Below are 14,244 nucleotides of genomic sequence, written 5' to 3' on the forward strand. Positions count from 1 at the left end.
TCTGCTGGTCCGCCTCTGCTAGGTAGCAGCCCATACGTTCCTCGAACATCTTGTCCCTTGTCTTTTTCTTTCACCGCCTAATCTTTGCAAGCCTCTGTGAGGGGGATGCTGTGTCAGGTCTGGAGACAGTGGAAGCTGTGAGATGGGAAACAGGGAGTGAATTCCTTGCAAATATTCTTTTTTGCGAACAATTAACTGAGTCTAGGCTGTCTGGTTGAGACCCCTGTGCCTGCTAGGGCACAAATCATTTTCGCGGTGGATTCTGGGTAAATGTCGCCAGTCATTCCTTCCTCCGGGAAAGCAACGGCAGACAATCATTTTGAGCACGTTTTCCATGAATTGCCCTGGCATACGCCATAGCGTGGCAACCATGGAGCCTGTTTTGGATTTTGTGTATGTCACCGTATGTGTACTAGATGCCGCTGACAGAGGCGGGCCAGCAGCGCTGCACAGCAGCATGCTTTTGCTTTTGCATGACAGCAGCGATGGTTACCAGGCATACTGCACCGTCTACCATACCATGAATTGGTAAGAAGATGGTAATAAGATGGTCATGGTTACCTGTCCTTTTGCACTGCACCATTTGGTGCTGTCATAAGTGCCCCTGGCCGATCAGCCAGGGGCGCAAAAGCCAAAATTGGGAATGACTCCCTGAGTCAATCCCTCCTTTTTGGTATCTAAAAATAGAATCAGTCCTGCCTAGAATATGGGCAAGTGTACTAGAGAACCACTGTATCATAGAACCAGAGAGCACAGCTGCTCTGTGTCCGATCCTGCATAAATTATGAGCTGTATGCTATTCACAGGGGGTGCTCCTGCAACAACACCACCTGTTCATTCCGTTCTTACCCCAGCCTTCCTGGGCTACCATACCATTGTCCCCCCACTTGTGTGATGAAGTAATAAAGAATGCAGGAATGAGACACAGTGACTTGTTTGTGAGAAATGAGTGGAAGGAAGCCTCCAGCTGCAATGATAGTCCAGGCAGGACATTAAGGAGTGTGGATGAAGGAGCCCATCATCCCTCTGCTAGTCCAGGGGCAATTGAATCTTTTATTTACAATGAAGGGTGGGGGCTGATGGAGCTCAGCCCCCTGTTGCAATGATGAGGACGGTTACCAGCCATATTGCACCATCTGCCATGAAATATTAGGGACAGGCACCCTTGATTGACCTTACTGATGCTAGTCGGCATGGTTACCAGCCCTTTTGCACTGCCCCATGTGCCAATAGGCTGACCATGACGACGGGTATCAATCGTATTGTACCGTCAGCCACCCATGGCGGGGGGGGGAGCAAGGATATTGGTGTTGAGTGCTGCAGCATCGCATCTATCTGCAGCATTCAGTAAAGATACGGTGACATGTAAACGAGTCAACAGAGGATTGATTTCCCTTTAACTTCTCGGGTTCGGGGGGGGGGCGTAAATTGCAGAGCTGTGCCCTGAACCAACGCGGACACAGTGTTTTACCATAGAATCATTTGGAGCTCATCCAAGAATGCAAATGATTTTCGGAGACAGCAGGAACTGTGGGATACCTTGCGTCCTCATTCCCCCCTCCCTCCATGAGCGTCCATTTGATTCTTTGGCTTTCCGTTACGCTCGTCACGCAGCTGCGTGCTGAGTCTGTGCTATGCCGTCTGTCCGTGGATTTATTAAAAATACTTTGGACCAGGCGCACCATAACAGTAATTCCACTACTTAGATGCATGAGTCTCCTAGCGAGATCACCGTGAGGACGGGCACTGAAGGAGATAGAGAGCGCATGCTGCGTGAAATCTATCACGAACCACGGACCGATGCAGCCGTGCTCGGGGAGGCAATGCTCCCTGAATACCGCATGAAAGCCTCGCGCGGAAAAGGATGCTATCACGGAGCACCCAATAAGGCAGCTCTCCCCAGGAACCTCCTGCTGATGCTTATCGATTAACGGCAGGAGAGCTTCGTGGCGTTCTCCCAGGAGGATTTCTGTTCTATCACCATATATAGAGAGACCTCCTTCTCACACACTTCAGATTCCTGTTATATTAAGAATAAAAGTTAACATGGTTAAAGCACTTACCGACTGCTCCTTCCCCTGATTCAGGATCCGGGTTCATGGCCGGGGAGGGTTGGTAGGGGATCTCCGTGACGGTGATGAATAGATCCTGGCTGTCGGGGAAACCAGCGTTGTAAGCGCTCTCGCCTGCCTCGTCCTCCACAAACACTTCCTCATCTTCCCCGTCCGTGAACATCGTCGAGGAACTGTCCGTCGACACTGTCCCATCATCAGAGTCCATGGTCACTGGTGGGGCAGTGGTGGCAGGCTCCGTAGCATCCGTTTGCCGCTTTGATTTTTTGGAAGCCTTGTCTGGGGTCCTTGGTTTTCACGCGGCGATGCGTTGCATGACGGCTGTATCCTCTGTCTGGATCATGGCTTTGGAGACCTTCTCGTAGGTCTTTGCATTCCGTTTGTTGGAGCGCAGCTCCGAAAGCACAGACTCCTCGCCCCACACACCGATCAGATCCAAGAGTTCCCGGTCAGTCTATGCCGGGTCCCTCTTTCTATTCAGAGATTACATGAACTCCTCTGCTGGAGAGCTCTGCATTGCTGCCGGTGCTGCTGAGCTCGCCCCGATGTCCAACCACGAAATGAGATTCTAACTGTCCAGAAAGGAAAAGGAATTCAAATTTTCCCGGGTCGTTTCCTGTGTGGCTGCTCAGAGCGTCGAAGCTCGGACTGCTGTCCAGAGCGTCAACAGAGTGGTGCACTGTGGGATAGCTCCCGGAGCTACTAAGTTCGATTTGCATCCACACCTAGCCTAATTCGAGCTAGCCATGTCGAATTTAGCGTTACTCCACCTGTCGGGGTGGAGTACCAAATTCGAACTAAAGAGCCCTCTAGTTCGAATTAAATGGCTTCCTGGTGTGGACGGTTGAGCGGTTAGTTCGAATTAACGCTGCTAAATTCGAATTAAAGTCCTAGTGTAGACCAGGCCTAAAAGAGGGCAAAGACAGTCTAACTTACACACCAAGAAGTGGAAGGAGAATGCACATTAGAGTACTAATTTTCATTTCAATTGTTGGAAAGAAAATGCTTTTAAACCTTAGATTATTGGATATTTTTATTGTCTTTAAAAGAAAATCATAGGTTCTTAAAAATAAAGTTACATATTATATGGGAAAACAGGTATTAGCGTTATCACAGACCCTGATTGTAGCATACTTGCCATTACCCTCTGTGAAACTGACTCTTGAAATGGGCTGTGTTTGCATGTCCTCCTTGTTTAATCTGGAATCTCCGGTGTTGGAAATTCTGAGTCAAATATAAAATTGATTAACAATATTGTGCCCTGTAACTACAATACAGAGTTCAAACAGGCCTGTTGAGATTTATTTAAACATTTTAATACAGTGTTTTAGTACATGTAAGACAAATTAAACTACAAAGATCCTGGAAATTTTGCTGATATTAACATCTATCCAGTCCAACACATAGACACTGACAACAACAGATATCTTAGGGCAGGTGTTAAAAGTATAATAATCTCAATGGTTGAAACATATTTTCCCCAATCAACCTAGAAACATTCATAATTATGACTATTTCTGGCAATTAGCAGAATATTTTAAGGTGTCTTTCTAAAAGTTTCTCCAGTGCAATATGTTTACCTTTAAATGCTAGAATCTCTGCAGTAATCCTTTGGAGACTGTGGACATTTACTGTACATCTTCTGATTCATTCATCTGGCTTTCTGTCAAATAACATTCTGAGAGTTAAATAAAAAGGTTTTCCTTTTATAGAGATATTTAAATCCTTTAAATCTTATACTGCATAAATATAAAGAACTGAAGAATTGACTTATCTGCTAGTATTCATAGCTGATAATGCTGCTTTTCATCCTCAAAACTAGTAGAAATATCTTACACATCCTTATTCACAGTTCTTCTACACTGCATGGGCCACATTTTCAAGCTCTGGCCTCCATTTTTGTTGGCCCAATAATTGCAGTCACTCTTTTGGTTAGTTAGATGTCCTAGTACTTGTTATTTAGATACCCAATGTTCACAAAAGCGAGGGCAGAAAAATAGAGGTGCATGGACTCTCTCCAGCCCTGTGAAACTTAGTCAAAAACAGATACTGCAATCTTTTTGACAATGCCCTCTCCCAGGAGTCACAAGGACAGGGTCATGGGCATGGCCTCTTGTGGCCTTTTCACTGCCCTCAGCACCCGCATAGATTATTTCAACCAATTATGCAGATCAGATTAGTTCAAAACACATATTCCTTTTGTGGGGTCTGGTGTATGAAATATATGCCACCATGTGCCAGCAATGCCCCTCTGGTATGTACATCGCCAAACTGGACAGTCCCTACGTAAAAGGATAAATGGACACAAATCAGATATTAGGAATGGCAATATACAAAAACCTGTAGGCGAACACTTCAATCTCCCTGGACACACAATAGCAGATTTAAAGGTAGCCATCCTGCAGCAAAAAAACTTCAGGACCAGACTTCAAAGAGAAACAGCTCAGCAGTTTCTCTTTGAAGTCTGGTCCTGAAGTTTGAGACTGTGAATGGCTAGCCAACTACAAAAGCAGTTTCTCCTCCCTTGGTGTTCACACCTCAACTGCTAGAAGAGGGCCTCATCCTCCCTGATTGAACTAACCTCATTATCTGTAGCCTGATTCTTGCTTGCATATTTATACCTGCCTCTGGAAATTTCCACTACATGCATCCGACGAAGTGGGTATTCACCCACGAAAGCTCATGCTCCAATACGTCTGTTAGTCTGTAAGGTGCCACAGAACTCTTTGCTGCTCTTTCTACAGTAACAGAAGTAATACAAGTATCAGAGGGGTAGCCGTGTTAGTCTGGATCTGTAAAAGCAGCAAAGAGTCTTGTGGCACCTTATAGACTAACAGACTTTTGGAGCATGAGCTTTCGTGGGTGAATACCCACTTGGTCGGATGCATCCGACCAAGTGGGTATTCATCCACGAAAGCTCATGCTCCAAAATGTCTGTTAGTCTATAAGGTGCCACAAGACTCTTTGCTGCTTTTACAGAAGTAATACACTTCTTAGTCACTCAAGTTCATACCCACTCGGGTCCATATAACAGTCCTAATAGGTTTTCTTGCCCACTTTCAGGAAGCCTCAGCCCTGCTCCTGGGGTTGGCTTGTACTTCCATCAGTCCTTCTCCTTAGGATGGGAGGTATCAGCAGTCCTCCTTGGAGCTGGTTGTAATTTAGGCCAGTTGCAGGACCTTAGCCAGCTTCTCCTTCATCTGGCTCTTCCCCCCCGCAGTCAGTCCCTAGGCTCAGAGGGTTCAGCAGGCAGCCTTCTCCTCCTGGTGAGTCTCCTGCTACGTGGCACTAGGGGGCAGTATATATGCTGGTCCCCTTCCTTAAATCTCATACCACTTGGTAGGGAAAGAGAGGAGCTTTGTCCCATCCACTCTGCAAAACTCCTGGTCCCAGGCTCTTAAAGAAACAGTGATGAGCATCACTTATCACTGGGACCACTTCCTCTCTACCAGTATCTCCTAGGTTCTTGTATAAGTCAGACACTTCAAAATCTAAAGGTTCACACCGTGTGATGGGGGTGGGCTGGTCACTAGACCCCACTACCCTTAAGAGGGCTGACTACTCCGTCAGACAGCCCCGAGCATGGGGGGACTTGACAGTATGGATCCAGTACAGCTGCACAGTCAAGGATACAATAGGGCTTCTGGAGGCCAGAGCTAATGCAGAAGTCTGCCAGGTTTGTCAGCTGGCTCTACAGTCTGTCATGCAGGGAGGGAGGGGAGCAGGAAGAGATTTTCACTTCTGCCCTGGCTCCTGTCTGTAGGGTTTACAATGGAAGGGAATGGGCCAGGCCAGTGGAATCACACTACTATAAAACTAGTCTGGGAGCAGAAGCAGGCCTAGGACTCCTGCAGAACATGTTTTCAACAAACAGCAGCAAATCTCCCCTCCACAGTGGGGGAAGTGGCTAAATTCGCACTAAAGCGTTACTCATCTGTTGTGGCATTTCAGGTGAAAAACTCATTACTGAGTAAATGATTAAGGATTCCTTTTCAACACCCTATTACTGTTATGGATTATAAGGGAATCTGAATACTAGACTTCATTTCCTACTGAAAATAGTATCCTAGCAGCCTATTGCACCAGAAAAGTAACCATGTTTAAACACATTTGTGAGCCCCGGTTATGGCACACCTGTGCTAGAACATGTTTTGTTCCCTTTCTTCCATAGCTAGAAACAAGTGAGATGTTATAACTATGAACTGTGTTTTAGCCTAGATGGGTACCAGGTTTAACACTATGGTTATGACACCTGTTACTTCTGTTCACAGAAGACATGTCTGTTTAGGCCAGACAAAAACATGTTGTAACACATGTGGGCCACAACCACAGTTCACAGCTGTATGTAGGTTGGGCCTACGCTAGCTTTTTTTGAAAAAATTCCCCCTGGTGAGACTCTACCAGAGGCAGCAGTGATAGGAAGCTTCAGGCAATTGCTGGAATTTTTGGTACCATGCTGTCTAAATCTGCTCCGAGTGGCTGTTTGCACCTTGTCTATGCAAATGTTCCCACAGTTGTTATCGCTGGTGGAGCAGCTGCAGGGTATTAGCAATTATGGGATTTTTTTTTCCAGAAAAAAAAAAACTAGTGCAGCCAAGGTTTTATTTATATTTTGTATTGTATACAAAGCCCATATCTCAATAGATTGCAATCCACATCAGTTCATATTGGGCAAAAGTGCTGATTCTTCAGTGCTACAAAGAACAAAATATGCTTAAGTTCAGTCTCACCTCAGTCATTCTGTATGTCTGAGGAAATACAGGTCATCATATAAGAGAACTGAAGAGGCATATTACTACCCATTATGCTGGACTACACCTGGCCTGGCCATACATAAAAAAGGAATTCAGCTGCCACCACTCCCTTTGTATCTCCATTTTTCAAATTCTAAAAAAGGAGGGAAAGATTAAACTTTTTTTAAATGCATAAAAACTGCAGGAGAAAGAGACAATCACATTTTGACTCAGTGTAAACCATATTATCATAATAAAACTAGATCTATGGAAAATTTGTTTCCATCTACATTATTTGCATTATTGTGACAAAATATGGCACCTGGTGATGTTTTAGTAAAAAGATTGCTATTAGGTATTTTGTACTGAATTTTTATAGCAAATTTTTATATAGTAAAATACAAATGCAAAAAACATTAATGTAACAAGAAAAATTCCAAAGTAGATTTATCAGCTATTCAGGTTTGCATTTCAACATAACAGGCCGGGTTGGTTTTGTGTTCAATTAGATTTGACGACAGATGCAACATCAATATGGAATGCACTATTAAAAAATACAGAACTTATTATTTTGTTAGCACAGTAAGTGTGTCCCTTTCTTTACGAACAGAATGCTGTCCATGAGGGGTAAATCTGAAGCTCTTACTCTGTCAGACAATTGACTTCATTAGTTTTCCTTGATTAAATACTGAATGGAGACTCCAGAGGGCCTGATCCAACAACGTGCTAAAAGCCCTTAACTTCCACTTACTTCAGTGGGAACTGAAAGCAACAAGCCTCTCATAAGTTTGCGGCTAAGTTATAGTAAAGATCAAATCCTATGGCAATAAGACCCAGATTTGTAAAGGTATTTAGGTGCCTAAAGATGCAGATAGGCACCTAATAGGATTTTCCAAAGTATTATCACCTAAATACTTTTAAAATCTGAGGTGTGTCTCTTCATATACTCTGTTAGCTCCTGTTTTTCCTTCTTTTATAGAAAATGGGCCACACCCCAATTAAAACCCACTGAGGATATCTCCACTGAAGTCAACTGAGCTAAACCAGTTTCCGCCAGCTGATAGTCTGGCCCGGTATACTATATCTCGAGAGAACAAAGTGAGTGAAGAGATCAGGAGTGGAGGGTAACACAGGAAGAACCAGTTTTCAAGGTTTAATTTCTGCCAGTTCATCATATTGTTTATTCAAGAGCAAATGCATTTACTTTGTATACAAATCTAACACCCTCTTTAGAGATAATTTTGTAAAGATAGTAGCCTTGATTTTCATGACTTTGTTAGAGCTATGGCACCAACTACTCCACTATTCCAACCGTGTTCGGTGAACGGGATGTAACAAGGTTTTATTTCATAGTGTAGGCAACATCATAATTTTCTCAGGTCTTGAGAAATGATTGGGGGACTAGGTCCCACAACACAATTGTAGCTACTGGCTATCTATCTCATCTACTTATACAGCCACTGTCATATGTGAAGATCGCCCCATCTTTAGTGTATCTAGCCTCACAAGATCCCGGTGAGGTAGGGCAGTGTTTATCCTTACTTTACAGATGGGGAACTGAAGCAATGAAAGAGTAAGTGACTGGCTGAAGGTTACACAGGAAGTTTGCAGCAGTGCAAGGAGTTAAACTTGGGTCTCCCCAGGCTCATACTCTAACCAGCAGACCACTCTTCCTGTCTGGGGCTGGGACTAACACAGCAATACTAGTACTGAAAATGGGATCCTGTGTACATACAAGTGCAAAGCCAGGACTGCTTTTTAAAATGGTCCTTGCTAACACTTTCAAATCCCATTGTAGACAGGCACTGGTATAGCGTAGGTCCTACCGAGAATACCTACAGTGCCTCTGCTACCAAAACTGCAAGATTTATATAAACCCTTTTATAATAAGGCTAAGTCTATCTACACAGAAATTTCAGACAATATTAGGCACTTTTCTGGAAAGGTCCATTTTTAAACACAGTTAGAACCCTAGCATAAATGCACCTATATTCTTGCATGGATAAGGATTTTTTTCCCTTATAAAGAAATTATGGCAATGGTATAACCTTGCTGGGACCTACCTAGTTAGCCATGTTTAATACTACATCCTGTTTAACCTGACACCCTGGTTTGCCTCATCCATCTGTTATATCATGTCTTTTAGTTATCAGCTATTTGGGACAGGAACTGTCCTTTTCTGTAATTTTGTACACCACCTATCACAGTGCGGTCCACCCTGGTTGAGCCATGTATGTGTTAATGCCATTTAATAGTCTGTAGGGATATTTAATAGTCTGTAGGGAGATAGGGCTGAAAAGTTCTTTCAGGTTTGACTTCAGAATGTTGATGAAATGAGCTTGTACTTACTCTAGCCTTTTTTTCCTTAATTTTTTTACCATTGCTAACACAAATGTAGCACAGCGGGAGCTAATGGGTAATCAGGCAAAGTGGGGTCACTAGTCTTGTAACTTCTATGTTGTTTAGATCACTTTTGTTAGTCTCTAAGGTGCCACAAGTACTCCTCGTTCTTTTTGAGCAGTTAGTTGACTTGGTAATTCAAGTCCATAGCCGATATACACCAGTGCTCCCCCTGTAGACACAGTCTTTGCCCAGTGAATGCAGCCTTTTGCAGCTTTGGTGCATCGCAGAAAGGCGTACAATGAATGTACAGGAAAAACCTCCCTAATATCATCAGAACTTACCAGCTTTCCTTTTCCATATTCATTTATGTACAACGATTAGCTCGTTCTTTTCAAATGCCAGGGATGTATTGCTCACCAGAGGAACTTCAGTACCCAGCAGTCTTTAATGTAAAAGGCAAACCTTTCCACTAATGAGCAGTTTGTCTAGTGTTCTTAACCTTATCAGCAGCTCCTGAAGTGATAAAGGCTTAACTATTATGCACTGAAAGGTGTTGATAATTCTCAATCTTCATGCAGAAAAAGGCTCTTTTTTGTCACTTCTTAGAGTCTACTGTTAAACTTAGCAGACTGCTTACAAATTGCCTTGCCTGTTCTGCAAAGCAGACAGCTGGAAGCATTGGTGGACAGGCGGCAGGGGGAGCCTCCTCTTGTCAGGACAAAAGTGATACCTGCTGCTTAACAGAAAAAGATCCATTTAAAATTTAATGATGTAGACCTGTCCTATGAAATGGACCGGGCTTCAAGGAGAGGAGACTAAAAGTGGAAAGGAAAAAGGAAAAAAAAAGAAGGATTTTGAAAGGAAACGCAAATATACATATTAGGACACAACACTGACTGGCATGTTTGGTAGCCAGAGTGGGAGTGGTAGAGCCCCACTACACCCTCATGCCCTGACAGGAGGAGGAGGAACACAGCTGGTTTAGGCTTAGCTTTGCAGGGTTATGGAATGAAGAACATAGGACATCATTGTCTCTGTGTAACTGCAAGAGAAACAATAAAAGCTTGATCAGCTGAATGCTTAAAGATGGCTGAATGTTTGATGAGATGAAGATGTAATTTTGTCTGTGCTCCCCAAGGATCTGGATTAAATATGACTACAGGGCCTAATCAAATAGCTAGTCACTGAACAACGGTCCCAACTGCATTTTTCATTCTAGGCATGCCAGTTTCTCCCCTCCCACCCCTCCTCCAAGTACATTACTTATTCACTGGTTTGTCAGCAGTGTGCATTATTAGCGCTTGAGAGATAAAACTTTAAGTGTTGCTCCCAATTAGCACAACAGTGACCACGCACCATGCTCTGTGCTTAATGCCTGCTCTCAGAGAGGAGCTGGTTTTGAAGGTCTGAGGTGGAGGAGAAAAAAAAAACGAAACAGCTTAAGCATTCATTTTGAGTGGAGAGACAGCTCCTATTAACATTTAACAGCATTTGTGCAACTTGGTGCGGAGGTTATGATGCAAATGAGGAGGAATTAAAAGTGGCCAGGGGTTTGTCATTGATGGATTGCAGTCTGGCGGTGTTCACACTTCTGCCATGTCCATCAGAAGCGATTACTGTGTAATTAAACCTTATTTCTCGACTCTTCAGTGCATAATTACTTTGTGAATGTAACCATCATCTAAAAAAGCTACCAAAATGCTTTAGCATTTAGTCTAGCAGTCATTTCCCTAGCTTGTGTCAGATATAACCATCAGACAGTGCAAAAGAACTGTCACTTTTAATAAGAGGCAAAAAATTAAATGAAACAGTATGCTTATTACAGGAAAATTAGGCGTTCAAGTGGTAGAGTCCTTTTCTGCTATTTGCATAATTTATTCTTTTTTGTCCCTCACACCAGAAGCTTCAGGCAATTTTCTTCACATTTAAATAGATCGCACATTTAAGGCTACTTAAGGAAAATTATCACTTTGCATATTTTAATTGTTGTGAAGAAAGTGAATAGAAGAGGTCTGCAGCTTGGACTCTTGAGTCGGTCAGATGCTCAACTGTCTGATTCTGGAGCTCCCCACTGCTCCACTAGAGATAACCCTACAGTTCACAGCCATCCACTTGCATTTCATCAGCATGCAAATGCAGCTCCAAGCACTACAATAAGTGGGTCTTTGATATTTACAAACTAGCTACTAATAACTAAAATGTAATTTGTTTGACATAACTTTAGATTCTCTTATCTGACTGATTTTTTTTTAAATAGATAAGTCCTTTAGCTTTACAAAACCTAAGATATCATCCATTCAAGCTGCAGCTTGCCATATAAGGTCCAGAAGCATTATTTGTGGTGAAATCATGTCAGGTTCTGTCTTCAGTTTCAGCAGCCCAGCTCTTCAATTTCATTTTGATTTTTTTAGTTTAATTTCTGCTCCTCCCCACTTTAATAAAATTAAATGAGAACTCAAATAGGATTTACAGCAAGAAACATTTTCTCCCCATTTACCTACGGAAATATATGTATAAGTCTGATGCCATGTAGAAATGGATGTTCCAGTCATTCGGCAAAGGATATAATGTGGCAGTATTATACTTTGTGTTATAATCTGAAAAAAAAGAGAGGGTTATGGTACAGTACATTACAAAGCAAAAAGCTGTAAACAGGCTGATGACTGTACAAATTCAGTTAATTATGAAGCTAATGAAAAATTAAAAGGGAGTTCTAATGAAAAATTTGATCAAATGTTGCTTAGATTATCATTTCATATAATTAAGTGGCTGAAAAAAGGTTCCCCAAGGTATAATTTAGCTTGTGATCTTTTTCACACTTAAAAAAATACAAGAAAGTTAACAGAGTAAAAGCCAGTTTTCTTTTTGACAACCCAGCATCTCAAAGTATGTTAACATGTAATTTGTTTACATCAGCATCACTTTTGTTTAATTATCGACTATTGTGTTCCCTTTGGCTGTTGGTCATTTCAATGTACAACTGTTTTTAAGTGCAGCCTTTATAAACTAATGAATGTCTGCGTGACTTTTGTTAGTACACATTTGTAGACACTAAGCCAACATTTATCTTTAAAAGTAAGTGAAGTAGACTGTAGTTGACTGAATCCACCAGTGTATTGCAAAGGAAAATGAAACAGCACAATAAGAACTGACAATGTTCAGGGTAAGATATAACCCCGTGATCTGGCACAAAAAAGAAATTCTTAAATATGTTTGTGGCTTTTCTTTACCATGGATATGATGAAGCATATAATTTGGATAATCAAAAAATTAATATGCATATAAATACATATTCCTTCCTGTCACGCTTTATATGAATAAAATAAGTAATGTTGTGGAGTCTAAAATATGAAATATTTTCACAAGTTAGGGATAACCTCATAACTCACAAGAGCTGGAATAAAACAGAAGCCATGAGTGGGTGATATTAAGTAATGTGAAACTAGTTTAAATATACTTTTAAATACATTAATTGAAGAAAAAATTTGCTTAGTTTAGATTTTAGTATCTGAAGATGATGCGTATGAATCAGCTCAGTTCGGTCCCACTTGTGCCTCCATTATAAAATACTAGTGAAAGAAAAGACACAAGTAACCTTGAAGTAATATGCAGACTGGACCAAATCCCCACACAGAGGTACAACTGTTTAGATTGTAAAATAAGCTAAAGTTTCAATACTTCCCTCAACTGACAACAGAAGTGTGTGGTAGTTACCTATTGTCTTATGTAGCATTGCATATTTCTGTGATTACAATTATTCCATTATGAATCTTTTCTTCAGTTTACAGCATATACATTGCATTGAGCTGTAGAAACTGCACTCCAGATAGGTGTGTGCATAGATATAGCTTTCTCTCTTCAGAGCTGTATGGATTTAGGATTTTCCTGTGAAATAGTCTCTCTTCCACCTTCTTTGCTCTTTCTGGAATGAGGATGGCAGTTTTAACTTAGCTAAGTCCTATAATAAAACCCTTTACATTTGGTGAGCAAGGCCAAGGACGTAAGATTTCTCAGACATATTCTGTCTGGATTTTTATTAGCGCAACAACTTCTTAGAATGTGGATGATAAACACATTGGCCTGGCACATTCAGATCCAGACAGTTACCACAATTGCACTTACCCATCAAAGTATATGAATAGGGAATCTAATTAGAGTCTTTTTTCTAACCTTCCTGCTCTCTGTTGTAATAAGCAATTTCATTCGAGCTGTTATTCAAAGACACAAAGAGTAGTTTGGGTACCTGGCTTTAAAAAGAAAAATGGGAAATGGGAAAGGCATTTATATATCGTCATTACTTGGTATTTAAAAAGGTACAAAATAAAAAATAGGGATGGAATAGGTCTAGACTACTTTATCCACATGGTCATCTTGTATTAATGTTCCGCCCAACAATGAAAGACTAAGCGATCACTAAGAGCTTGATGGGTTTGTACCACTCTCAGTACAGGAATTCTCTGGTTTCCAAAGATAGTGCCATTGTGACTGATGCCACAATATCAATCAAGTCTCATTGCCCAATGAAGTGACTCAATTCTTGCCAGTAAAACCTGTTAAGAGAGACATCAAAAAGTACCTGGTTTGTCCATTTTTCCATATATCTGTTCAAGGGGGCCAAGTTTCCTGAGCCATAGTTGTTGTGGAATAGAGTGAGCAACAAGCTAGGCAGGGGAAGGAAGCAGAACTGGGTCTGAAAAATATATTCCACTTAAAGGTAGAAAAGATTACTCTGTCAAATATGGGGAATAATCTAGTATCATTACAGATAGAGAACCATTATTAGATCATCAAATAGATCCCTCTGCAAGGGCATCACAGACAGTTGTCATGCTTAAAAACTTTATAGTTTTGCCTTTGAAAGTCAATAACATTATCACAATAGGAATACATATTATGCTAATGTTAACTACTTCCAAGGACAAAATGTGCTGGGAAGAGAGGGTGGCTGGTATCTTGCATGAGACACACAACACTTTACAGGAACTACTGAAAAATAATTACTTGCAATACCACAGTAATGCCGATCTCTTTGTTTAGTCTTACACTAAGTAGAAACTGATGTTTAGTAATAATTCTTAACTTTTTGTAGAGCACAT

This window comes from Mauremys mutica, chromosome 10 (assembly GCF_020497125.1).
Source record: "Mauremys mutica isolate MM-2020 ecotype Southern chromosome 10, ASM2049712v1, whole genome shotgun sequence".
Taxonomy (NCBI): domain Eukaryota; kingdom Metazoa; phylum Chordata; order Testudines; family Geoemydidae; genus Mauremys; species Mauremys mutica.